Raw genomic sequence first — 26014 nt, forward strand, 5'->3', positions numbered from 1 at the left:
GAAAACATAAAATCCTTTTGAGAAAATTTTGCAGGTTCCCTGTAAACAGAATGGTTCCTTTTTAACAGAATGTATAAGCCTTTTATGTCAATGAATTTTGAGTCGCTCCTCGTTTTCATTTGTCTGAACTTAGAGTCAGACCCTTGTTTATTGCTGCTGTCTCCTATTGCTTATGATTTCTCTTACAGCAGCGACCAGAGTGCCCAGTCATCTTCAAATTAAATATAAGAAATCTCTTCCCCAAAGAGTTTATATTTCCTTTTGCTGTAATGCAAAGACTCTCACTGATATATGTTGTTGATACAAAAGCTCTGATAGAGAGGTTATAAATGTCAGTAGCATACAGTGGATGAGACAAAAAGGATGTACAACACCGAGCCTTTGTTGTTTTAATTAATTTGAGGATGAACATTTATTAATATACTGCAGTTACCTTCCTAGATACTATCTTTATGTGGAAAGGTAGGATCCATTCTCTCCTGCCTATGTAAAAATCCAGGTAGTTTCCATTTGAGCAACCAGTTGCTAGATATTAAAGTGTCCAGTTTGAGCAGTTGCAAGTGGGGGTGTGCTGTGTGTGTATATATACATATATATATATCTATATATAGTAAAAAGGACGGTCTTTTAGGGTATGTGAGCAGGAACCAGTAGCTCTGACAGTTTCATGCATTAGCAGTTGCTGCTGGGTAGTGATCAAAAGTGACTAGCATGTCAGAATGGATGTATTTTTTACTAGTCTTTCGATTTTTAACACTTTGGGTATTCTGAAATACTTCAGGTGTCACAAAACCAGGATTTTCTGTTGCACTAAAGTGAACTCAGTAGTCCAGAGGCTGAGAGAGAAAATACATGTGATTGATACTTGCTCTGAAGCTGATAATAACAGATAATAAAGGACTGTCAGCCTTGAATAAGTGGAATGAGGTAGATGTCACTCTCCTTACCTTCTGGCTAGCATTTCTGCAGTTGGGAGCTTCCCCATACTAGAAACTGCTTTCTGGGAAAATGAATCTAGAAGGCTTCTCCTTCTACTTCAGCAAAAGGAAATGGACCGGAGGAGCACCATTATATCTTATTCTTTCTCCTTGCTTTCCTTCAGAAAACAGACAAAACACAAAAAGAAGAGAGAGAGCAAAACAAAGAGAATGACCACCTACTTTAAATACATTAACTATCCACCCGCCGCCCCATTAAGATGTATAGTAATTAAGAAACTTAGGGTGTAACGAAAATAAAGTTAGAAGTCCCTATCCTGAAAGTCATCATAGTATAGCTCAGACTAATTTCTCGTTTACATGTCATAGTGATGCTGCCTTCTCGGTTGCTGAGTTGGTGCAATTCTCTTGTCTGGCTGTGCTGAGACCTTGGTGCAGAAAGTAGGCCAACCAAACGTGCATTTTAGGACAGTGAAATGCTTGGCCTCTCTGCGTCAGTTCTGCGCATATAAAAAGAAAACCACGGTGCCTGCTTCAAAAAGATCATTCCCCTCCTAACAAAACCCACCTATAGTTGTCATCATTTTGTCAGAAACGAGGAAATATTTGGCGAATGACAACTCTCCATCAATGCTAATGATGAAATACTGAGATTATCATAAAAAGTATTTGCATTAATGGATTCTCTTATATGATACCAGCAAATCTTCACATTCAGCAGCTTAGAAGTATTCTTTCAGAGGAAATATGCTTTTTTGAAATGCAGGCATAATAATACTAAAGTACTCAACTGTTATCCAGGAAGGCACTTACATAGACTAAGGCAGCATGACAAATCAGTTGGGGACAAGTTTCTTTCAGATAATCTCACCCAACCAATACCTCCATAACTGATCAAGTCCTCAGTTCGATATTCTCCTGCGAAGCTCATCTGGGAGATATATTAGAAGGGCTAGTTCTCAATTTTACACTGAAGATGAGTTTTTATTTATTGCGCAATCTTCTGTCAGGAAAGAAACAAATGTCTGCTATCCCAGCAGGAAGAAAAATGAACCTTAGAGTACTTTAGTGTATTAGTTCCCTTATAGCATAATATCTGAGCCATCATCATTTTACCTAGTACGTTTTAGACAAGTTGATTTCTTAATTTTTTTCCTTTCAAATAGTTTTGAAAACTGCTTTTGTGCCTGTGCTACGAAATATCATAGGAGCAGCTTTACAAAGGTATTTCTCTCTGTTGCCCTCTTTTATCTTTACTTCAGGTAGGCATTCAGCTATGCATTTGATTACATGCTGAAGTCCAATCTCACTTCATAAAGAATTTAAGGTTATACTTAAACTTTACTCATGTATTTAGCCATACTTTTAAAGCTAAGCTAGGCTAAATATGGAGCTGTTAAAAGAATATTTGCTTGCTAAGAAAAACTTTTAAAGTAACTGTTAAAATGTGCTACAGGTTGCCGCTTTTTAATAGAATGAAGAGATCATTGCAAATGATAAACTGCAATTTAATTTTTTTCTATAGGTATAAGCAACATTCTTTCTGTATTCTTGTTTATGTGATTATATTCAAGATTTCGAAACGTAGATGGAACTACCTGTTTGAAAAACTGGGCAGATTGTCAGGAGTTTTAAACATGAGCAAAATTAATACTTAGAAGTGGATTCTTTATTATTCATAGAAAACAGAAATATTATGTTTGGTTAGCCAGTCTTGATACATCAGTTATAGACAGATAGTGGAGAGTTAGTTTATCTTTCTACATTCTCATTTATAGGTGGGACAAAGGTTACATCAACTTTAATGGATGGAAGACTTTTTCACATCTGCCATGACTTCTTGGGTGACACCTAGAGCCACAGAATATAAGATTAAGTTGGTCAACAGAGAAGAATAGTGTTCCCAAATAATATATATATAACACCTATAGTTTGAAAACATGAATTTGACCATCTGACTAACACTAATTGTATCTTTTCAATGGTAATTCCTTCTGTTTGTCTTTTGGTCAGTGAACTCCTTTTGCTTGATACTTTATCACCTCTATTAACCATGGCTTGCAACTGAATGTACATCCTAGCCACTTTTACAGTATTCAGTGCATAAAGAGTTCTGTGGGCAAAGTATTTTTAAATTGATTAGCTGAGTCGAAAGTGTTCACCGTTCATAGAACTGCTTTCACAAACTGAAATTTGCATAGCAATTTAATTCATAACCAACTCAGATGCTATTAGGAAGGCCTGCTGAAAATATTGTTATTGCGAGCACCAGTTAATGTGTAGAAATGATTAGTTTGCTGAAATAAGGGATGTAGGATTTTCTCAAGGTTTAATTGCTCTGTTTCAGTGGAAAACTTGATATATCATATCACCATTACTCAGGAGAGAACAGCATTTCCAACATGAGTGTTTTGGAAACAATCTGTGACCATGATGAAGGACTATTTTAGTCTAGAGATAGGGGAATTTTTAGTGAGAAATCATTACCGTAATTATTCTAGATCTATGATACCAATGTTTTGTTATTAAGACAGAAATACCGTTTCTGTATCAATCTTCATGGAAGAGTCTTATAAAAGTAATGTATCTGTAACACATATATACTTCTCTGAAAACTGTTTCAAAGATTTGCCTTCAAATAGAGACTCTATTAATCTGGCATTTTGTTGAGTATTTAGCCACATCTCATCTGTGTGGGACAAAGATTTTTTTCAGTCTATAATAGTAAACCAGCCAGTAAATAATGAAAAACAGAAAAGGCAGAAACCTTGTGGTGAAGAAAGGGTTATTCAAGGGTTAATTTGTTTTCTGGGTTCAGATAAAATTCACTATTTTTGGAAGGGGAAGTTTTCTGCGGGTCTTTTATGAGATACCTCACACTGCCCCAACTATGCTCTGGTTTTCTCATGGAGGTAAATTTGAGTAAGGTGTTCAAAGATGCACATTTATTTATTATTGACCTAAGCTTTGGCTTCCCACACATTTAATACTGATACTTTTAAAAATTCTTCTTTTCCAAGGTTTCTATACCTTTATGGTGGACTTTTGGGTCCAAAGGCTATCTCCACTGCTATTAGATGACATATGGTCAGGCCTCAGATATTTAGCAAGCTGCATTATAAAAATTAGTTCAGGTACGCATGGGGGATAATGACAAGCCAGTATTCCAACCATGAAATCAGCTGACAAAATAAATGAGTGAAGATGCATCACATCTTGCTATAATATTAAACATGTTAGTCATGATAATTTATGGTACAACTTAACTAATGTTTGGCATAAATTACCATCTAAAGCCATTACTAAATAACATGGTAACCACCATTAACTAGCAGTATGTTTCAGCCTTTCTTCAGTGGGCAGATACTATGAATCCACAATTTTACACCCACATCAATATTTGTTTCTATCTACATTCCTGTTAATGGAAACATTTCATTGCACATTTTACTATCATTCATTTGCAAATGGATAGGTTAAGAAACACCAGCCATTCAGTTTCTTAAAGTACTCATCGTTATTCTGGCTGAAACATCATGAAGGCATTGAATTCTGACTTTTGTACAGTTAACTATCCGAACAATGAAAATGCATTCCTAATGTAGAAAATAAATGATGACCCTTTATTTCAGTATTTGTGCCAGGCCATTGCACCTTACTGTAAAACAGACAAACTATAAAAGCTAGTGGATCATATAATTATAGTTGAAATACAATAGGGAAAAAACTGAACATATTTAAATGCCCTTTTTCAGACGAATAGCTCAGCAATGTACACTATGTAGGCAGTAATTGTGCTGAACGCAGCAAGTTCTGAGTTCTATGTAGCGCTAAAACAAATGTTTGAAGCAACAATGGAGGTGAAAGCCCTTTCAGAAATACGTTACATGATCTGCTAAATCCACAGATAATAGTTTGCAGGATCCGTAGATCATAATTTTAATATAGACTTAAATTCTATATTCTGTTATGTAGAAGATAAGATCAGAGTTGTATTTAGTATTTCATATTAAGGATCTGACTTTGTGGTGGAGCTGGACATGAATTCTTCAACAAAGCTTTTTTTTCTTTTTTTTTTTCCATTAGAAAAAATACCAAGCAGTCAGGAGACTTCATTCATCCTGCATTTTAGAAAGCTCAGACAAAAGACAAGCCTCCGGTGACAAAAATCTACTGAGCAGGAAAGCTACACTGTTAGAAAGCAGTTACACCATTCTTTGCAGCTGAGCCAGGATTGATTATAAAATGGTAAATCTTCTAAGAGCCATGTGGCTAATAAGATTCAAATTAAAAGATTCCCACTGATTCTGTGCAAACTGGATCATATTCCTACTGCGTTCCTATAAATATTGCTAGTCTTTTGGATTAATCCTCTTAGAACTGGTAGGGGCACTTCAATAATGTATCTGATTTATTGTTTTGTGCTTGCCATTATCTAGAGTATCAGCAAAAAAAAAGCAATTTGCTAAATGCATATTTATGTTGCTGCAGGAAAGGGTAAGTAAACTGGGAATGGTACACTGATGTGTAATGCGGAGAAGAAAGAAAATAATGAAGTTAAGACAAGGATGTTTACTTTCTAAGAATGGTGAGTAAATTATAGAATATATACACCTTTAGAAGTCAAACCTGATATAAATATCAGAAAAACTGTGAGCTGCCTTTATGGAATCTGTTTCTAATGACTTTTCTTTGCAGTCACAGGGTCCATATAAAACAATAGCAATATTTGCATCAACTTTTAGCTGCTGGAACCAAGTTAGAGTCAGAATTCTGAATGTGATTTTTCCATAATCAGGTACTCCATACATTAAAACTTTTAAGAGGCAGTTATAGTGGAGAATGCAAAATAGTGTAAATCAAAAGAAAAGCTTATGGAAAAGCTTATGCATTAACTTATGTATGTCCTTGATGGAGAACAGACATTCTGTTTTGCATGCTTATGATTTGATTATTTTGCTGAAGTGTTTTTTTTCTTTGAGCCTTGAAAAATCATTTGCAACAAAAGTTCACAAAATATACTTTCTGGTTTTTTAGTAGTGGCTATGATATATTTGATCAAATGGAAGTACTTCAAAGTCAAGATGTACAATGGAGTAAAGGTGAGGCTAGTACTGATAGTATTTTTGAAGAGCATGCATGAGTTATCAAGTTGCTGAAGCACAGAAACTAGTAGTAACATGCAGCATGAATTGTCTAATAGCCAGTCTTTCATTTCCAATCTTATATAAAAAAATTTCCATTATTGACATTAAGTCTCTTCAATCATCATGTTAAGGATAAAACTTTGGAAACTATAATTCAGATATTTTCTCATGCCCAGAGAAATATGTGTCTCGCAGTCCTTCAAAATGTTCTTGTAAAACTCACTGGACAGGGACATCAGCTGTATATGTTGACTATCTTACATTTCACATGATACTCATTTTCTCAAGGATTCTTTGCTCTGGCATGTGTAAGTATCTTCAGTGTGCACTTTGATTATTTCATCTGGTTCTAGATAGAAAAAATAAAAACTTACTAGATCTGTGCTCATTACTGCTTGATAGCAAGCTGGCATTTAATAAACAACATTGGTGCTCATTCTTTGCTCATTTTTGACAAGCTCTGATGTTTATATTTGACACCATTGTTTTTCAGTGAAGCTATGCAGCCAATGATCAAACAAGTGAGGTTTCTAATGCATCTTTTAGGACTGCATGTAGCTACTTAAAGGTGTGGTTAATGTGTAAAGTGCTGTAAAAATGGTAGAAATTTATTTGTTAAACTATTGCTGATGAGCCTTTAAAGAGTTGCCATAAAAGGCAATATATGGGAGGAGGTCAGTGGTTTTGAATATACTGTTGTAGAAGATGAACAATCTCTTTTCTTCTTATAGCTATCCATGTATAGGTATGTCATCACACGGATGGAAGCAGATACTTCTGAAATTAGTCATTCTTTTGTAATCATTCTTCAGTAAACATATTTAATGAAAATGACCTACTAGATAAGGAAGTCCAATGACATAGACCAGAGTATCTTTGCAGAATACTGCATAAGCACTTTGAAATGCATGGGTGTGCTCTTGACAAACAAACTAGGAATATATGTTCCTTAACCATTATTTTAGTATTTATTATTTGTATGGAAATAATGTCATGTTTTTTGCATGATTTATGGAATTACAGTTTTCAGCTAACTTAATCTTGTAGGCAAGAAAAACTGTAGCTTGATGGTAAAAGGAATGTCATTATGGTAGTTAGTATTTGTGTCAAAGGCATTACATCTTTATTGGAACCCTAGCAGAAAGATTCAGGAGAGTAAATAACATTGTGTATGAGTACTAACCATTTCTGATTTTTCCCTTTTTTCTTAAAGTTTCATTTTGATTTACATTCACTTTCAACTCAGTGAACACAGGATTTCTTTTTCCTTCTGGAGGGATACTACTGGAAATGTATGTAAATCTATTGCTTTCTGATGTTCAAGCTTCTTGGAATGTGGGAACACAAACAATTGTCATTACTCTGATTGTTCTGTTGGAAACACTTGTAGTGTTTATTTTAGCTAAGGAAAGTTGACATGACTTATGGAAAATTATTTAAGAGGGAACATGGTCTGTTCAGCTCCTCCATAGCAGCTGTACTTGCCAGCTGCCCTTACAGCTCTGATTTAACATGTATAAAATTTAATCAAAGTTCTCTGGGCAAAACAATCAGGGATAGATGAATCTGTTCCACATGTAAGATTCTTAAAGTTTTCTTCAACTCTGAATTAAGCCATTTTTTACTTTTTTTCTTCCTTTTCCCTGTTCATTCTCCTTCTCCAGGATTTTTTTCTTCATTTCCCATTTCAATGTCGTAATCACCTTTGAATTATCTTTCCCTCATCATAAACCTTTAAAATCTCTAGGTAAAATGTCAAAATTCTTAAAGACTGGTATCACCTCAGTTTTTGTAACACCACCACTACATGGTTAAGAAACTGTTGTGGTAAAGCTTCTACCAGAGATTTAATTCTGATGTTATTAAGGCATAACTAAATCAGTGCAACTCATTAAGATGAGCTTAAGACCAACTTAACGGGTATATTTACAAAGAGGACTTGGCTTTTAACTGGGACTCTACAGGCTTGCTTTCACCATACAGTTACTTCTGGTATTTGCATAATCTCCATGAAGCTGCCACCTAAGTTTAATTTTCAGATTCTGAAGTCTTTCAATGCTTAAGTTTCTGTCAGTAGAGACTTCTACCTGCCTTCAGTTCTGCCTGTCTGCAACAGACAGGAACAGAACAACATAGCTTTAGATGGAGCTAAGGAAGTAGGACTGCATAAAATAAGAGATGTAGGAGCCTTGGTCTTTGACCCCCAGAAGGGAATCCAGAAGCCTACTTGGGTTATGTTTGCCCAGGTGCTCAGACAGGTACTTGTTCCTTCTGCCCTGATCAGAGACAAATTGATTTCTGCTCAGGACTGGCAAGCTAATGCAGTATCTATCTAAACTAACATGCCTTGTCAGCAGGCTCCTCTGTACTATCTGTGTTGCAGATCGCCTTGCAGTCTGCAGCACTGAAATAAATGGATGTGGAAAGTGGATTTCCTTTCTTTCCTTTCCATGACTGCCAAGAATAACATTTTCACAGCAATGGTAACTGGGGCCCCTTTGCTGATCACAGGCAAAGATTGGTTTAGACTATGTGCTTGGCTTTTAGGTGCCAAAGTATGGAGGGAGGAAGCCAAATAGGCTGAAGAGACACATGCATTAGCCTGGACTCAAATTTGCGTTACTGCATCTGGACTGCTGTAGTACCCAAGCTAAATGGTTTAACTCTCCATCACGGAGGCCTTTGTGAAATAGTAGTGAGTCCCTTCTTATTTCAGATTATAAATATGGAAGTGGAACTGTGGAGACACTAACTGTGACAGACTTTGGTCATGTCGCTCTTCTAGAAAGCACAGACAGGACCTTAACTGTCTTTAGTGACTGACAGTGCAGTAGCTTTCCACTCCACAATAAGTTTTCTCACTAGGCAATAGAACATGCATCAGGAACAGCTTATTCTCAAGAATAGGAAGAGTTAGCATTGCTTTTGATTTTCAGGGAGTCTGGTGAGAGATGAAGCTTTTTCCTGAGCCAGGGGCATAATGAACATTTTGCTGGAGCATGCCATAATAACAGAAATCTGATTTATTCTAGCTATTTTTCAGTTGCCTCTTTTTCAGTTTTCCTTTGCTGTTTTCCATCTGAAGTACAGTAGTTACTATGGAAACACCAATGTCACTGGCATGGGTGTAGGCATAGTGATGTCCACTAGCACAATAATAAGCCAATTTCTTTAATGGTTTGGAATATGCAACATGGCTTGGGAAACAGCATTTAAATGGTAGAATTACAAGGGTCCCAATTTTCACCTTGCAAAGGAAGAAAAATCATAATGATTATATGTTATAGAAGCCTTCCCTGAAATTAAATCAGTTATAAGTAAAAACTTATATCTTCTCCTATTTCCACAGAAATTGTGGCAAAAACTAATTTAGCCTGAGTTCTGATTTTCGGAGTTCCCATAATTACAACTCAGAGCAACAATTTTGAATGTGGAGGTTTGCTCTTGGAAGACGACATCTTATTTTTATGGTCATATGTCAAGATACCTTGCTCTTGACAATAGCTCATGTGCATGTTTTTCCCAAGAACTGCTCCACGGTTTCTAAAGTACTTTAACAGCCACCTTTATCATGGCCTTTTGCTATGAGTTGGAGGAGATCTTCATACATTCTTAACTCTGTGGAAATGTAAATGGAAAAAAAGAAAAGAAAATTCCCAAATCACCAATTAGAAGGATTCTGCCAAGATGAAAGTTCAGATAAAGGGTTTCTGAGTGATACTTAATTCTTGGTATATCACTTTGTTACTGCCAGACAATAGGCTGAAGCACTGAACGTGCTTGCCTGCCAGGAGCAACATATCCACTTAAGTTCATTTTGAAAGAAAATAGAGGATGAAGATCAATATGAAAAGTGGTAAAAGTGTTATAAGTATGGCTGAGCCCAAACATCAACAATAGGATTGAGAATAGGTTGCAGGGAAACATCTGGAGGAACAGGCAGGAGAAAAAAAAGACTGGCCTCTTTATTTAGTGCTTTAGTTGGTATGTAATGGAATCATGTCATTTGTCAATACAACTTTTCCCTTCTTTGTTAAATGATAAAATTCTTTCTGCTGATAAACACATACAATTGCCACCAAAATGTAGAGTATCACTGACCAGAATGTAGCCATGGGTCTCAAAACAACTCTACCAGCTATACCGTGGCCCAGAATTTTTGAAATATTTCAATTACTTTTTATGTGTATGCAAGCATCATGCTTCAGTCATGCCTTGCACATGTTTTTGCATATAATCCCTTCATTTAAAAACACTGAACATTGTTTAGGTTTATATCTGCATGTGCATATTGTCCACATTGTTTGCTTGTTTCTGTGAAGAAACCTTTGTTTAATCCTGTCTTTTAATAATAAAAAGATGGCTTAAGTACTGGTTAGTCCTGAGTTCTCTGATGAGTCATGTAAAAATGATGGTTATTATTTAATTTCAAGCATAGTGAATACATAAAAATTCCCATTGAGAATAATCAGTTTTTACTGTCATGAAATACACAGAGTTTTAAAATTGTATGCTAGTTATTCTATAGCAAGAGACAAAGCAGAGCAAAGTGTGAAGTTCCATTGAAAAGTTAACTTTTGGAGGAATTAATTGTGGATTCATGAGACATAAAATGGCAGATAACTCACAAAAGGATAAGTTTTCTGTTCTCAGGAGGAACTTCCAGATGTAAACTCATTATGTCTTGTTAAAGAGAAATTGCAGGACTTGTCATTTATATGATGAACTTTGGCTTGATAGCTGTTTCCAGGATTTTAGCAGTTAACACTGAACTTTAGTCTTTGCTTCATTTGTATAAAATGCATTTGAAATAACAATTTATTTGCATTTCATTTGGAGGGTTACCATTTGATGTCCTGGTAAGTAACACAGTTCTGTTTTTCAAACCGTTAATCTCTTTCAAGTACGTTAGCTTCAGATGTTCACCTGTCTGTAGATTATATTCAGTTTATTTATGTTTCCGTTTTTACATGAGGTAAAGATTTATGCAGTGCAACTCCCTTAAGTTTTCAAATACAGAGTTTAGTTACGGTTTTATACCACACTATATGAATTAGGGAGAATGCTAAAATTAGAACTGTTCTGAAATAGTATTAGGCTTGGTAACATGTTAACATTAACAACATGTTTTATAAAATATATAGATTGTGTTTTAGATGCCAGATTTAATACAACAAATATTAAGCCTACTTTAAAGTTAATTTTAAATTACCTCCAGTTATTGATTTAGTTCAGTCCTCTGTTTAAAGTCCTATAAGTCTTTTCTTTCTATGCACGATTATTAAAAAGCTGTTCTTTACTTTATTAGCTACAACTCTGATCTGTGTTTTTGTGGCCTTTAGTTTAGCTACTATCTTTTCCTCCCTCCCATCCCAACATCTCATCTTTTCCTACTCTCATTTGCCTTAAACACTATTTTGAATATCTTGTTTCTACCTTGCCTTATTCTATCCTGTGCTGTTACAAATGAATAAAACCTAAGGCTCTGTTAATCCTGTCTCTGGCCTTTCCATATAAATGTATTCTTCCACAATGTCAGCTCTAAGTCTCTGACTATATTACCTATAATTACATTCTCCATAGAATACCTAAGGCTCATTTCACAGTTGAGGGTCCCTGGCAGGATTTTACATTATTTACAGAATGATTATGCATTGGGCTTGCATTAACAATTTTAGACTGGAAAACCTTTATATCAGGGCAGTTTTCATTTTATGTCTTCAGTGGCACTGAACAGGCAGTTGTTTTGGCAGATAATAAGGACCTAGAAGAGAACAACAAAATTTTGTTGAATCGCAAGCTGTGTACAACTTCTTATGAAGCCATTGCTGCCACAGCTATTAGGAAAGGACATGACAACACCTTCAGTGGTTAGAGGTTAACAAGAAAAATTCCTTCAAACCTTCAGCATGGAAATTCCAGGTAAGCAAATCTGAAAAAGCAGAAAACTGTCATTCCCAACTGTGATTTTTTTTTTCTCCAGGAAAGGGTAAATTGCTTTTTTTCTCTTGTCCAGACAGAGGCATTGTCTGACAGAATGTGGGACTCGGGCTGAACAGAAAAGGAAAAACTCAGTTTTTGTAATGTGTTGAACCAGTAAGTTGTCTCTTGAGCGAATTTATTTTTTTTTTGGCACTTTTGGGGGATATTCACTTTTTTTTATTGCCCAATTTTCCAAATTCCTTAAATGTGTGTCATTTTATTAATGGATGCTCTAATGTCATTGAGGACTGTTAGTCTCTCTTTCACAGTTACTAGTTTTATTGTTGCAAAATTCTGTTTATTATGTTTTACCATTCTTTTTAAAAAATGAAGTGAGGGTATTCTGGTTGCTGAAAGACCTGGCCTTCATTCTTAGTCAATGGTATTTTATAAAGCAAAATGAAATCTTTCGTTTCCTACTGTTTTTCAATATTTTGCATTTATAACTCATTGTGCTAGAAACTCTACTAGCATACTTACCAGGAGCTCTGAAAGTTGATCAGAACAGCTGGTAAAACCAGCGATTGTGCAGTTTGCTGCATCATACTGATAACAGTCAGAATTTGATATTGTTAGACTAGGAAACTGTTAAGCTAAGAAAGTTTTTGACCAATTTTTTGAAGTCTTCATGTCTGTTACAGAATATTGCATTATCTGCAGAATAGATTCTTGGAACCATTAACAGTAATAAACACTATTGTATTCCTTATGTGGCAACTCTGTCACACATGCTATGATTTGTAATTCACATTTATTGTGAGGCTCAGCAGCGGATTACTACCATCTCTTATGTTCTTCTATGAAGTTTGAATTGCATTTTGAAGGTTACAGAGAGGTGGATGAGCACTAGCTTTCTCCCCAAGACTGCAGCCCAGCTGTCCTGCAGATGTTCCATTATTTCTGGAGATTGATACCTGTAACGTGTTGGCTGTGCTTTGGCACAAGTATGAAGTCAGCCTCTTAGAATATTCATGTTTGTGCTTTGTTTTGGCTGGCTACCAGCACATTCCTGATAAATCCAGATGTGAAAGGGAAATGGCAGCAAAAGTGTGAACAAAATGTGAATACAGACAAAGCATTTGCCTATCTTGAAAGTTTTCCTTTTGTTTGGATTAAAAGCTTGCTGTAAACAATAGTGGTGTTCTTTAGTTCCCTTCCAGAAGGTTAAAAAACCCACCACCTTCTGTAATAGAAGTTTTAAGCATCCTAAATGAATATTGGTTTCCCACCAGTAATAGCCATAAGGTTATACCGTAGTGCTTAAATGACCAAGCCTGGAAAGATCACTAGTATATTGCTAAAATATTTCTTTGTCTTTTGAATGAAGATTTATTTCTTTCTGTGTTTATATATGATCAGCTTGTACATAATTTGGAAAGATAGAGGAAATGTTACAAAAGCAGTTTAACGGCTCAGACTTGTATATTCTATTTAATATTGAATTCTAACCATTCAAAGACATTCGTACCTCAGAGATGGTTACTTATTCCTATTTCATGTCTTGCTCCTATCAAAAGTAATGACAATGTAAATGAGTGTACAGTGCTATCAACTTTTTCAGTTAGGTGCTTTGTAAGTCAAGCTAATCAACACTAGATTGAACAACTAGTTGAAATCTTTGAATATTTCCAGCTCCACCATAACAGGAAAACAAAAACATCCAGGTAGTTCTGGTTTATTTTTATAGTATGCATGACTGCTTTTCCCACAACATTAAATGAGAATTTTTAAAAAAAGCATTCCTCCACTCAGTGTTTATTTTCTATATAGAACTTCAACAATAGTACATTTTCCTTTTTTATTCTACTTGAGTTGATTGAGAAATTTCCCATATTTACCAAGCCCACACTTTGTCTAAGTTCATGAATTGTGCATGAATGCAACTTCCTGCATTTTACAGTAATAGATTTAATTGTGTAGTGCAATGAATGCTACATAGAGAGCTCATTCATAAACCTTAGAACATGTTAGAACAATTTCTGACATGGGTGAGTATTCTTTGGCAAAAAAAACTCAGATGACTATGGTTATTTATCTAATAAACTGTTTCTGGACATTTTTTATGCTGGGGCAACATTCCTTTGCCATCATATTTTTATGGAGTACTTTCACCAGATTATATATGAGGAGACCAGTGATATTTTTGTGTGTATACTGAAAAGATACTAAACTTCATTTTTTCCGTATGATATGTTTATGAATACACATAGGCATAGAACATGTAGTAGGATATGACATCAGTAGGTATTTAGTCCTAATTCTACTGTGGAATATTTGATTAGTTATCCTCAATGAACTCCAGATTATTTTACTGGTACCACCTTATGTTGTGCGTTTTAAGCTACAAGCTCAATGAGAAGGAAGAGAAAGAATTTTTTTAGTAGTCTAAACCAAAAAGTTTAGGTTTTTGTTACTGAATAAATAAACAATCCTAATGCAGTAATGCAATTAGACATCCTTAATATTTTGCTTCTCATTACATTTACTTAGAAACAAATCTGTGATTCCCCAGCATTTAATAGTTTGCAGTATCATGTTTACAACAAGTAAACGATAACATTTGTATGGAATTTAAGAGATCAGAGCTGGTCCATTGTGCAAAACTGCTGAAAATATTATCTTTCATCTTTTTTTCATTTGCAGCCTTTAAAAGAAAATGTTCCTGTCTTAACTTATGTCTAGCCAATTTTATTTACCTTTAGCTGGCTTGCATTTTCTCAGAGTCAATACATAATTTGTATCTTCCAAGAGCTCACCTAATTCGCAAAGGTAAACTTGAGACTCTTGTCTACAGCAGGCTTCTCTTCAAATAAAAGTGCCTATACACTCTGCTGTTAGATTGTATTTTGACTCATCTAGCAGGTCTTTCTATATTTTCTATGATTAAAAATATTTGATTTTCAGCTAAAAGAAAATCAGAAACATACCCACACTCCTCCTGTGCTTGGAATGGTCAAGCAGCCATCTGAAGAGTACTTGTGAGACTGCGTAATATCAGGAACAGTCATCTCAAAGCAGCCTCGTTGTTCTTTCTGACATGGTGTCAGAACAGTTCAGCTATATTCAGCTATCCAGCTGCCTCATTCACTTTTGGGACCCCTTGCCTCATTGAAGAATTGAGGACCAGACAACTTGGGAAGGGTTCAGATGCCTAAACAGAGACATATAGTAACATTTAGGGTGCTCAGGACAGCTGAAATATCAGCAAGAGCAGGCAGATACAGGAATAGCAGAGGGCTGCACCTTTCCAGATGCTAGCTGGCTGCCTAGCAGAATGCACCACAGCACCTCAGCTGGCCCTATATACTTATTTGACGGTAGCTGAATCCCATATAGCATATCTTTGAGAAATGTGTAGGAAGAGAATTCGCGGCAAGGCAAATAAACGAGCAGCTGAAGGGACAAAAGGAAAAACAGACTCTGCTAGGCTGTACTTAGCTAAAACCTAGCAATTGTGGACCTCCATTCATTACCTGCACACTGTATGCTTCATCCACATTGTAGTCTCTGACTGATCTAGGAATTTCGTTGCAGGCTGTTTTTCCCTTAGGCTGCAACCCTTGCTTTAATATGACCCGTTACGTTTGAGGTTATTTGGCCTTTGCAGTGCATGAGTTGACTTGCAAACACAAGATTTGCATTGGAAAGAAATCAACTTCTGCTTGTTTTTTTTAATGTGAAGTCATTTTTGAAATTCCACATTTTTTTAACCATATTCCACTTTAATAATGAAGCAACAGTTCCCAAGGAATTTGCTAGTAATTATTGGTTTATTATTTAATGGCCTGAGGCAAGACTGAGAGTAGAGAATGTTCTTCTAAAGTAGGGAGGAACTGCAGTAATGGTAAATCTCTCTGGGATTATTGCTGTTATGAACCATTTTCAAAAGTTTATGATGCAGATGTGCAGGCTTGAAAGCACTCAGATTCACATTAAAGTATTCAGATATTTTAGAATTAACAGCCTTTTATAATACCCTAATCCCTTTCAACCTACATTTCAAAACAATTGATGAACTATTTCATATTCTTTCTATCCTTAGGCAGCTAATGTTCTGAAGATCTGTTCCCTTTCCACCTGTCATAGAAAAGTGGGAGCATCATAGTTACTGGATAGAAACTTCTTCATGCATTTTCCTCACCTCTGTCTGTCTTGGTCTGGAAACCCACACCAGTTTTAAGCAGATGAATGCCAAGCAAAAAGCTCACTATTGGTAAATTTATTCTGGTATTTCTCTCAGTGGATACTATGGTTCCTGATCATCCATACCGAATTCTTGCTAATATGCATTTTGGGGTGGACTAAATAGTTCATTGGCCAAGAAAATCTGGGCATAGACTAAGTGATAAAGTATATGCTCTTGCCCCTGCTTACAGTATGAATAAGGCTTGCACTACGTTTGGCTTTTCTAGACCATGTAGTCTATGCAGGACGTATTTCACAAAGTCTCATGGCTTTACATATTTTTCCCTACCCCAAAGCTCTCAGCCTGCTGTGATATTGCGCTACGGTATGTTGATATATGATATGTTTTGCTTGCATGTGTCCTTATGAAGTTATAATACTTGCTCAGGAAAATAGACTCTGCCTTGGTAAACACTTGCAAGGACTATGTCTTAATGTGAATATACGTATCAGTAGGGATAGAAGGAGAGGTTAAGGCAAATTCATGGGCTGTGTTTAGGGTATGTGAACTTGATATAGTGGCCAGGATGCAGGGGAAACTCTCCTGAGCATCCCCCTCTTCCCTGTTCCTTTCCCTTCCTCAGGGACTTTTATCAAGCCTAAAGTCTTATAAAGAGCATGCTGGTGTGATCACATGTTATGTATTAGGCAAGTGAGACAGGGGAGTTTGTGTACTGGAGGCACCTTGCTGTCCAGATGCAAAAGGTTACAGTACTGTGCTTCTGTCAGAGAATTTTGCCAAAAAGCAGTGCGTATGCCCACTGCAAGGCTCTGAGACTTTACCAGGATAGACATGAGTCAGCTTGCACTTTGGTCAGGAAACTAATATCTATTTGCTGGTTTTCTGCTAGTAGATCTGAAAGTGGATGGTAACGTGTTCGGAAGGGTTTTGGAGTACCATTTCATGAAACTGCTTCTCTTCCCTGAGCATTAGGCATTTCTCAGGCAGCCAGAAGGCTTTAGCAGAAGCCATTTTCCTACTTTATCTTTTTCCTGAGGCTGTTGAGTGCATATTAAGTACCTATCTTTTTTTCTGTAACCATTACCATAAGGCTTTTTCCTTCCTCCGAAGTCTGCATGAAATTGCCTAAGAATTGTCTATATTACAGAAGTTAGTTTAAATTTAGATTTCTCAAAGATCTTTTTGAATACAGGAAAAAGACTGTTGAAACAAAAGAAAAATTATATGCAGTGTATCTAGTCTTTAAACTCTGAATAAACTAACTCAGATCCAACTTGAATCATTTTTAGCCAGAAACTTTCTGTCTAGTTTTAGAGAGCTGTCTCTCTCTAGCTGCTTGTCTTTGAGAGAAGTGCATATCCACCCTATATCCCTCAAGTGTTTAACACAGTCCAATTACAAAAAGGTAACTTATATGATCCTAGCTCTACAATTCTTTGTCTTCAAAGGTGCTAGTTTTTCATAACACTCAAAGGACTCTACCATGCAAAGATAGTTGAGAGATCCCACTTCCCTTCTCATCTTCTCAGTGTTTCCAGTCAGGATCAGAATTGTTCCTTTCTGAAAACAGCATGTCAGTGTCTAGACTAATAATACTGTAATAGGATGAAAATTTAAGCTTCATCTCTCAAAATAGTAGTATAAGCAATGTGTAGTACATGTTAAGAACTAAGAGTGAATCTTAAGGAAAGAGAACAGACATAAGTAAACGCATATCATATTATTTCAGAAGTGGTAAGTGCCCAAAACTGGTCTAATGTTAAGGCTCTCAGCACCTGAGGTTTAAAAAGCCTGTTTTTCTAAAATGCATCCTTCCTTCAATTCTTAAATATGGGTATTTGGTATGTAACCATTCAAATATAAATACATACATATATACAGTACCTCAGGAATGCCAAGATCACCTCCAAGCTCTCTCCTCTCAACACTAACCCTAATCCTAAAAGCTTTTTGCAGATCCAGGCTAGGACATAGAGCCCCATTTCTGGCACAGGCAAGGAACTCCTCACAGGGCAGCTCTCCTGGCAGCAAATGCCTTCTTTGGGCAGCCTCATTCCACACCCATGCCAACGGTGCTTCTAGGCTTTCTCCTTCTCTCAGCCCTAAACCTAACCCTAACCGCAGGAGCTTTTGGCACGCCTAGGCTAAGACGTACAGCCTCATTCCTGGCACAGACAAGGAACTCCTCACAGGGCAGCTCTCCTGGCAGAAAATGCCTTCTTTGGGTAGCCCCTTCCCACCCCCATGCCAATGGCACCTCCAGGCTTTCTCCTGCTCTCAACCCTGGCCTTAATCCTAATCGTAACCCTAAGAGCCTTTAGCAGGCCAGCGCTGTGTCATACAACCATATTTCTAGCACAGATGCGGAACTCCTCACAGGGCAGCTCTCCTGGCAACAAACGCCTTCTTTGGGCAGCCCCTTCCCACACCCATGCCAACCTTGGTTCTAGGCTTTCTCCTGCTCTCAACCCTAACCCTTACCCTAATCATAGGAGCGTTTTGCAGGCCCAGGCTGGGATGTAGAGCTGCATTTCAGACATAGATGAGAAACGTTTCTGGCAAAGACAAGGAACTCCTCACAGGGCAGCTCTGCTGGCAGCAAATGCCTTCTTTGGGCAGCCTCTTCCCACACCCATGCCAAGGGCACCTCCAGGCTTTCTCCTGCTCTCAACCCTAACCCTAAACCTAATCGGAGGAGCTTTTTGCAGGCCCAGACTGAGACACAGGCCCCCATTTCTGACATAGACAAGGAACTCCTCACAGAGCAGCTCTGCTGGCAGCAAATGCCTTCTTTGGGCAGCCCCTTCCCACACCCATGCCGACGGTACCTCCAGGATCTCTCCTTCTCTCAACCCTAACCCTAACCCTAACACCAGGAGCTTTTTGCAGGCCCAGGCTGGGACGTAGAGCCCCATTTCTGGCACAGGCAAGGAACTCCTCACAGGGCAGCTCTGCTGGCAGCAAATGCCTTCTTTGGGCAGCCCCTTCCCTGAACATGCCAACCTTGGTTCTAGGCTTTCTCCTGCTCTCATCTCTTACCCTAATCGGAGGAGCATTTTGCAGGCCCAGACTGGGACGTAGAAGCCCGTCTCTAGCACAGATGAGGAACTCCTCACAGGGCAGCTCTGCTGGCAGCAAATGCCTTCTTTGGGCAGCCCCTTTCCATAACATGCCAACCTTGGTTCTAGGCTTTCTCCTGCTCTCAACCCTAACCCTAACCCTAATCGGAGGAGGTTTTTGCAGGCCCAGGCTGGGACATAGATCCCATTTTTGGCACAGGCAAGGAACTCCTCACAGGGCAGCTCTGCTGGCAGCAAACGCCTTCTTTGGGCAGCCCCTTCCCACACCCATGCCAAGGGTACCTCCAGGCTATCTCCTTCTCTCAGCCCTAGCCCTAACCCTAATCATAGAAGCGTTTTGCAGTCCCAGGCTGGGATGTAGAGCCCCATTTCTGACCTGGAAGATGAACCCCTCACAGGGCAGCTCTCCTGGCAGCAAATGCCTTCTTTGGGCAGCCCCTTTCCACTCCCATGTGAACGGTGCCTCCAGGCTTTCTCCTGCTCTCAACCCTAACCCTGACCCTAATGGTAGGAGCGTTTTGCAGACCCAAGCTGGGACATAGACCCCCGTTTCTGACATAGACGAGGAGCTCCTCACTGGGCAGCTCTGCTGGCAGCAAATGCCTTCTTTGGGCAGCCCCTTCCCACACCCATGCCAAGGGCACCTCCAGGCTTTCTCCTGCTCTCAACCCTATTCCCCCATTGATTTGGCTAAAATTCAGGCAAAATATTCTCAAGGACTCCAAGAAACGGAAACTGAATATGTATGGATAGTATCTGTTTTGGGGGGGGCGGGGGGGCGACCACATTTTGCTGAGTGAGCATAAGGCAAGAGGATATTGGGGACCGGGGGTTTTCATAACCACAAATGACAATAGAGAACCCTGGTCCCTGACCCAAAGAGTAGCGTTTTGGGCAGGTGAACTGGATCCTATGGAAAGGGGAGACCCCTTTTTGATTTTTCTTTTCTTTTTCTTTTTTTTTTTTTTTTTGATTAAAACACCTATGGCATGTCACATTTTAGAGAGCATAGAGAAAACTGCGTGTCTCCAGCTGATGTATGACTGATTACTGGTTCCGCAACAGCCCTCTCCCATGCAATATGTAGCAGAACCCGACAGAATGCATCCTCTTATTAGAGGACTACCTGAGGCCTTAAAATTATACACAGTGCAACTACAAGATTGGTTGAGGGCACCCCGACCCCGTAGAAGGGGAGGTCTTCTGGACATGACATGGGGAGAAGTAGCACAAGAGTTGATTAATTACGGGAGACGAATGGGTTTTACCGGTCACGGAGAGAGAAAATCCAAGGAAGACATTAGAAGGGTGGAAGGAGATGGGGGGACAAAAGCTACGCCCTCACGCAATCCTCAACCTCCCCCCCTCCCCCCCAGGGAGACCAACATGAGCCGCTAATAGAAGATACACACTATGGACAGAGGGCGTTTCAAAAGGAATCCCACAGCAGGTCATGGACAGATTACCCACTCCCAAACTGGAGAATTTGGTGAAAGACTGGGACAAAATAAAGGAAACTCCATCCCCCTTGAGCCCCAAGGACCTTTCTCTCCTAGGCTGGAAGCCCGAAACAATAACCCCATCTGCACCAGGGGAGACTGAGTTGATTGATTTGAATGTCCCTGAGTTGGGAAACCACCTCCACCGTCCCCAGTAAGTGAGTGCGGGGATGGCTGGTGGATCTATTTAAGAAGGCTCACAGAAAATAATAAGGGAGACTTGTTAATTACATTTCCTCTGGGCCCCTTCAAGACTCTAGGCACATTCTTAGTAGACACAGGAGCCCAGATGCCAGCTACAGATAGAGATTGTTTTGCCTTTACCTGGGAAGGGGTGCAATATACCTTTATGCACATTTGGAACCATACTGACCAAGGAATATGTATTACTCTCCCTGGCTCCGCCAAAGGATGATTCAAAATGGCGTTAATTAGCCTGAATTTCACAAAATTCCTGATAAAGGAAATAGATAAAAATAATACAGTGGTGGATCACACCGGGAACCAGTATCAGCTCCCAAATAATGGGAATTGTCTATGGGGGGAGTATAATGACACTGTAGTAAACTGGTGGAAAAAAACACGCAAACTCCTCTAAGTGTAACGTATCTAGGATTCCTTGGATGATCTCTAACAGTACCTGGGAAAATATTTGTTTAAATATCACTAGTGCGCCAGACCCAAAGTGTGTCTCCTGTACCCATATAAAATCAGGAGATTCACCCATTGAAAATAACTGTTTTGAGCTGGGGTATAATGTGCCATAGACCCCATCATGGTGCTTGGAGATCCCAAATCAACGGGGTAATAGCAGTGTGAGAAACCACTCATATCACAATTGGGCCTGGTCATGGAGACACATTCCAGGTATTGAAAAGGAAAATCCAGATGACTTAGAAAAAAGAGAAGTATTAAACCGTGATAAGGAAAGATCCCCGTTTTTTAATTATACCCACATTGTAAACTGTACCACCAGACCAGGTAATCCGATCAAAACATGGTATATCCCTGAACTCCGAACCTTTTTACAAGTTATGTGTACTTGTTAGGGATACCCTTCCCGTGGTTTCTGCAACACATACCATGATTGCAATGAAATTGTAAATCAAACCGGGTATAGAACTGAAGTAGGGGGGATGTGCAATACCAATCTCCCACAGGGGTGAAACCTGCTCCACGACAAGGTATCCACCTCTGGCTGGTACAGTGTGGGGATGTTTGGATGGAAAACTATATTCCCACCTAAATGTGTATGACCATGCTGGATTGAAGTGTGGAATAGGTATTCCCACCCTGTGTCCTGAGAGGATCTTCACCTTTACTCTAGAACATAAAAGAAGGCACAGATAAAGTGATAAACCTCAGGCACAACCCGAGTGGGCAGTACATGGAGTCCAAATACCTGATTATTACACCTGGGGCATGACAACATCCCTGATGTTAGAAAATATATTTGCCCCATATGTAACCCTTAAAAGACACTAATTTGACTTAGAAAACATTACTTGGCAATTACATGTGTTAAGCAATTGGACTAGGTATGCCTTTGGCGAATTAAACCTACCAGTGCAACAGGTGTCTAAGATGGCTTTACAAAACCGCCTGCCTTTAGATATGATATTGTTAAAAGAGCAAGGAGTATGTGAAATGTTAAATCTCACCTAGATTGGAGTGTTTTCTTACCATACATAACGCAGCTACCACAATAGAAGAAGCGTGAAAGAAGATGAGAGAGGTATCGGAGCAGACTGGAGAGCTTTTCCAGGTGATGCAGCTGAAGGACTGGTTTGATGGCTAGAGTCCTGGATCATGGCTTAGCTCCCTCTTGGATTCGTTGGGACTTACCAATTGGGGAAAATGGCTTGTAAATATTGCTCTGATTTTAGGCTGTGGGTTCCTGTTTCTGATAGTTGGCATTGCTATTGTGAGATGTATGATCTCTCAACTTTTATCCTCTCTATCTGCTATGTTAAAATCACCACCTTGGACTAAGATTATTTAGACAATGTTTCAGCCATGGGGTGGTGTAAGAGACCATTAAGGGCATACGAGCTGTTAATGTCTCAAACATTGTCACAAGGCAAATTTTTGCAAACAAGTTCTGCATGGCAGTGGCAAACCATAAAGGAAGCATGCAAAAAAACACAGCACACGGCTGCCCACGCCCCGCAGAAGCTTCTAGAACCCGGTAGCGCAGTGCTGTTGGGCAACACAGGACGGGGGGGAGGTGCGCCGGAGGGCGCACAGCCCGCTTTCTGATTGGCCCTGACATCGCAACCGTGGGAGCAGAGACCACCAGAGACCCTGAGAAGCCCCTGGACCGTTTCTGGAAGGTTCCAGGAGGGCCGACTGCGCATGACAGCTAATTTGAGAAGCAAGGAAGCGCCCTCCCAGAGGCAGGCCAAGAGCCTATAAAAACCGCAGACTCCATGAAGCACGTGTACGCCCACCAGTGGAGGATTGCCACGCCAGTCATTGACACTGCTGGATCCAAGAGTGGTGACTATCTCTTTCTCTATCTTTCACTCCTTTTCTCTCTTTGTTTCTTCTTATAGACATTTCAGTAGAACCCATTGCCAACCATTTATGCTTTTCAGGTTCAGGTTGCCTCCAAGTTAATGTTGTTTCTAAGTCCATGTTAATGAATAAAGGGTGTGACTGACACTTTGGTGTCATTTCACCTTAATTTAGCCCAAGCTAATCACAAAACCTGGATCTCTTAAGACCTTGGGTCGGTTGTAACAGAGAACAAATGAAAAAAACTGATCCAGAGGCTCTGCAAACCACTACTGCAGGAGCCTGGGTTCAGAGCTGCAAGTGGAAGGTAAGCTACAGAAGGCCCTTAGGAATGCAAAAAAATTAAGGCACCTAAGGCACTGTGCAGCAGTTTTACTGGTAATCTTTAAAAGTGATGTGCACCTTTAAAAGCAGTGCAATGGCCAGACATTTTTGTAATGCACCAGCCACAGAGCTATCTGCCTGTCTGGGTGACAGCTTGACTGGCACTGGTCCTATGAACAGTGCCTGGAAAGAGGCGGCTTAGAAGAGGAGGACTCAGTACACCCAAACCTGGCTTGCAAACCTCCACTTTGGCTGGTTACCTGTGCCTCAGTGTTATAATCATACTTTCAGTAGTCTAAAGTCTCCCAGTAATCGTTAGACTCCTGACAAAATTCTTCAGGGAACAATTCTGCGTTAGATGATCTACTTTAATGCAACTGACTTTTATGATCTCGTATGACAGCTCTGATGCTGTTCCCAGAACAGTTTTAAAAGTCATTAAGGTAATTTTTTAAACAGTTGATTAGCAGGATGCTAGTGTTTTAACATTCTCTGGGTGGAAAGGAACATACTGAATTAGTTTTGAGAGTTACGATTCTGGTAGCAGTAACATTTACTACAAGTTGTAATATACTAACGGTTATTTTTTTCAGGAACATTGTGAAACATGTATTTTAACAAGCTCTAGCATCTGCTGCAATGCCTTTTTCAGATACCAGTTATCAACAATGGTGAAAGAAAACGCTTGGTAATGAGCAGATATGATCAAAAGAGAGAGTCACAGTAACAATCGAACTTTTAACATAGGTAGAAAGATCAGACAGCTCAGAACAAAGAGATGAGATGGGGAAATGGTGGTGTCCTTAATCAGATTCTACTCTTAACGGTGTTATAATATGTGATACATGTCTATAAGCAGGTTTCATGGAGGCAGGTTGATGGCACAGAGCAAAGGATATGCAAAGATCAATGAGAACAGTGAACGTGCCTGAGAATTAGATGTTCAGCAGTGATGAGAGTTTGAAAACCTTGATAGATGAGAACTGTTACCCATTAGCAGGAACACTGGCATGGGCTGGCATGCTGTGGGTTAAAAAAATAAGTAGCTCAGACAAACCAACCAGATAGAAAAACAGTTAATAAAAGCAGTGCTAGAAAGATCTGCAGAAACATGTTAATGGAGCCCTTCATTCTCAGGGTCAAGAGGCAGAAGTGATCTGGAATGGCAGGAGTAAGAAATAAGGTGTCGTTAAAGCAGATCATAGAAAAGGAGAGCTAACTCTGTATTACAATCTGAATCATAATTAAATTTGGTGCATGCCATAGATCATGGTTCTAGACTGCTAGAAGCTCAACAAAATGTTACTGAGTGCCTCTACGAAAGGTAATGTTGATATGAACACTAGCTGTGAGATAGCTTGGTAGCAAATTATTCACATAGTGTAAGATTTTCTCCATAGAATATGTGGAATTAAACACATAAACAGAGCCTCTGTGCTTCCATGAATGCCATAAAACTGGGAATCTCATTAGCAAGGGGGTCCAGTAGAAGCAACTGGAATGTTTGACTGTGAGAAAAAACAGGTTAAGATATTTTTGGACTGAATTTTCACTTTGAGTATTTCACAGTGATATTACTGGTTAGTGGAGTTTTTGGTAGGAAGTAGTAAGGATACACAGAGATTTGACAGCATGAGAATTGGCTTTGGATTGAATGACAGATGGAAATTAAAGTCCTTGCTTTGTCACCTACCACGTAAAGCAATACTGGAAACAGGGTGGGGAAGATACCTGACCTTTAGATTCCAGTATCCTAAATAAGGCTACACAGCACTACCCTCCAGCTTATTCTTAATGGAAAGATTGAATTTCAGTATTACTTATACTAAAATTTTTCAATGGATTTGTTCTAAAATGAAATGAAACCAAATTTCAAGTTTTCAAAATTCATCAGGAAATAGAATCATCATCCTTTGATTATTTTTATTACTGCAGTAATACACATGTGGAATCAACAGACCACAACTTATAGTCTGGAGATGGAAGAAGTCTGTTGCGGTTCGATTCTGTTTAACTCTGCAGCATCTTGGACACAAGCTGTGGCTGCTGAAAGAGACTGTGATTTTTCCTAAAGATATAACCACTGTGCTCTGGGAATAATATGCTCTGAGGAAAAGGGAAAATTAATTATGATGTACATAAAAGGGGTCTGTCTTCAAGTAGCTGCAGAGGTAAACAGAAAAGTGGACTGTAAAAGGAAGACTGAATTACACAGCTTGTTTCCTGTCCATAATGGTAAAAAACCCTAAAATATTCAGAACCAGTATTATATATTCTGTTTCAAGTGTCTTGTGAAACAGACCAACTATCACCGACATTAGGTGCTTTAGCACTCCAGTAGTTAACAGCAAACAAAACATTTCTGTCTGAAAATCCATCC

The sequence above is a fragment of the Dromaius novaehollandiae genome, chromosome 4 (assembly GCF_036370855.1).
Source record: "Dromaius novaehollandiae isolate bDroNov1 chromosome 4, bDroNov1.hap1, whole genome shotgun sequence".
NCBI classification, from domain to species: domain Eukaryota; kingdom Metazoa; phylum Chordata; class Aves; order Casuariiformes; family Dromaiidae; genus Dromaius; species Dromaius novaehollandiae.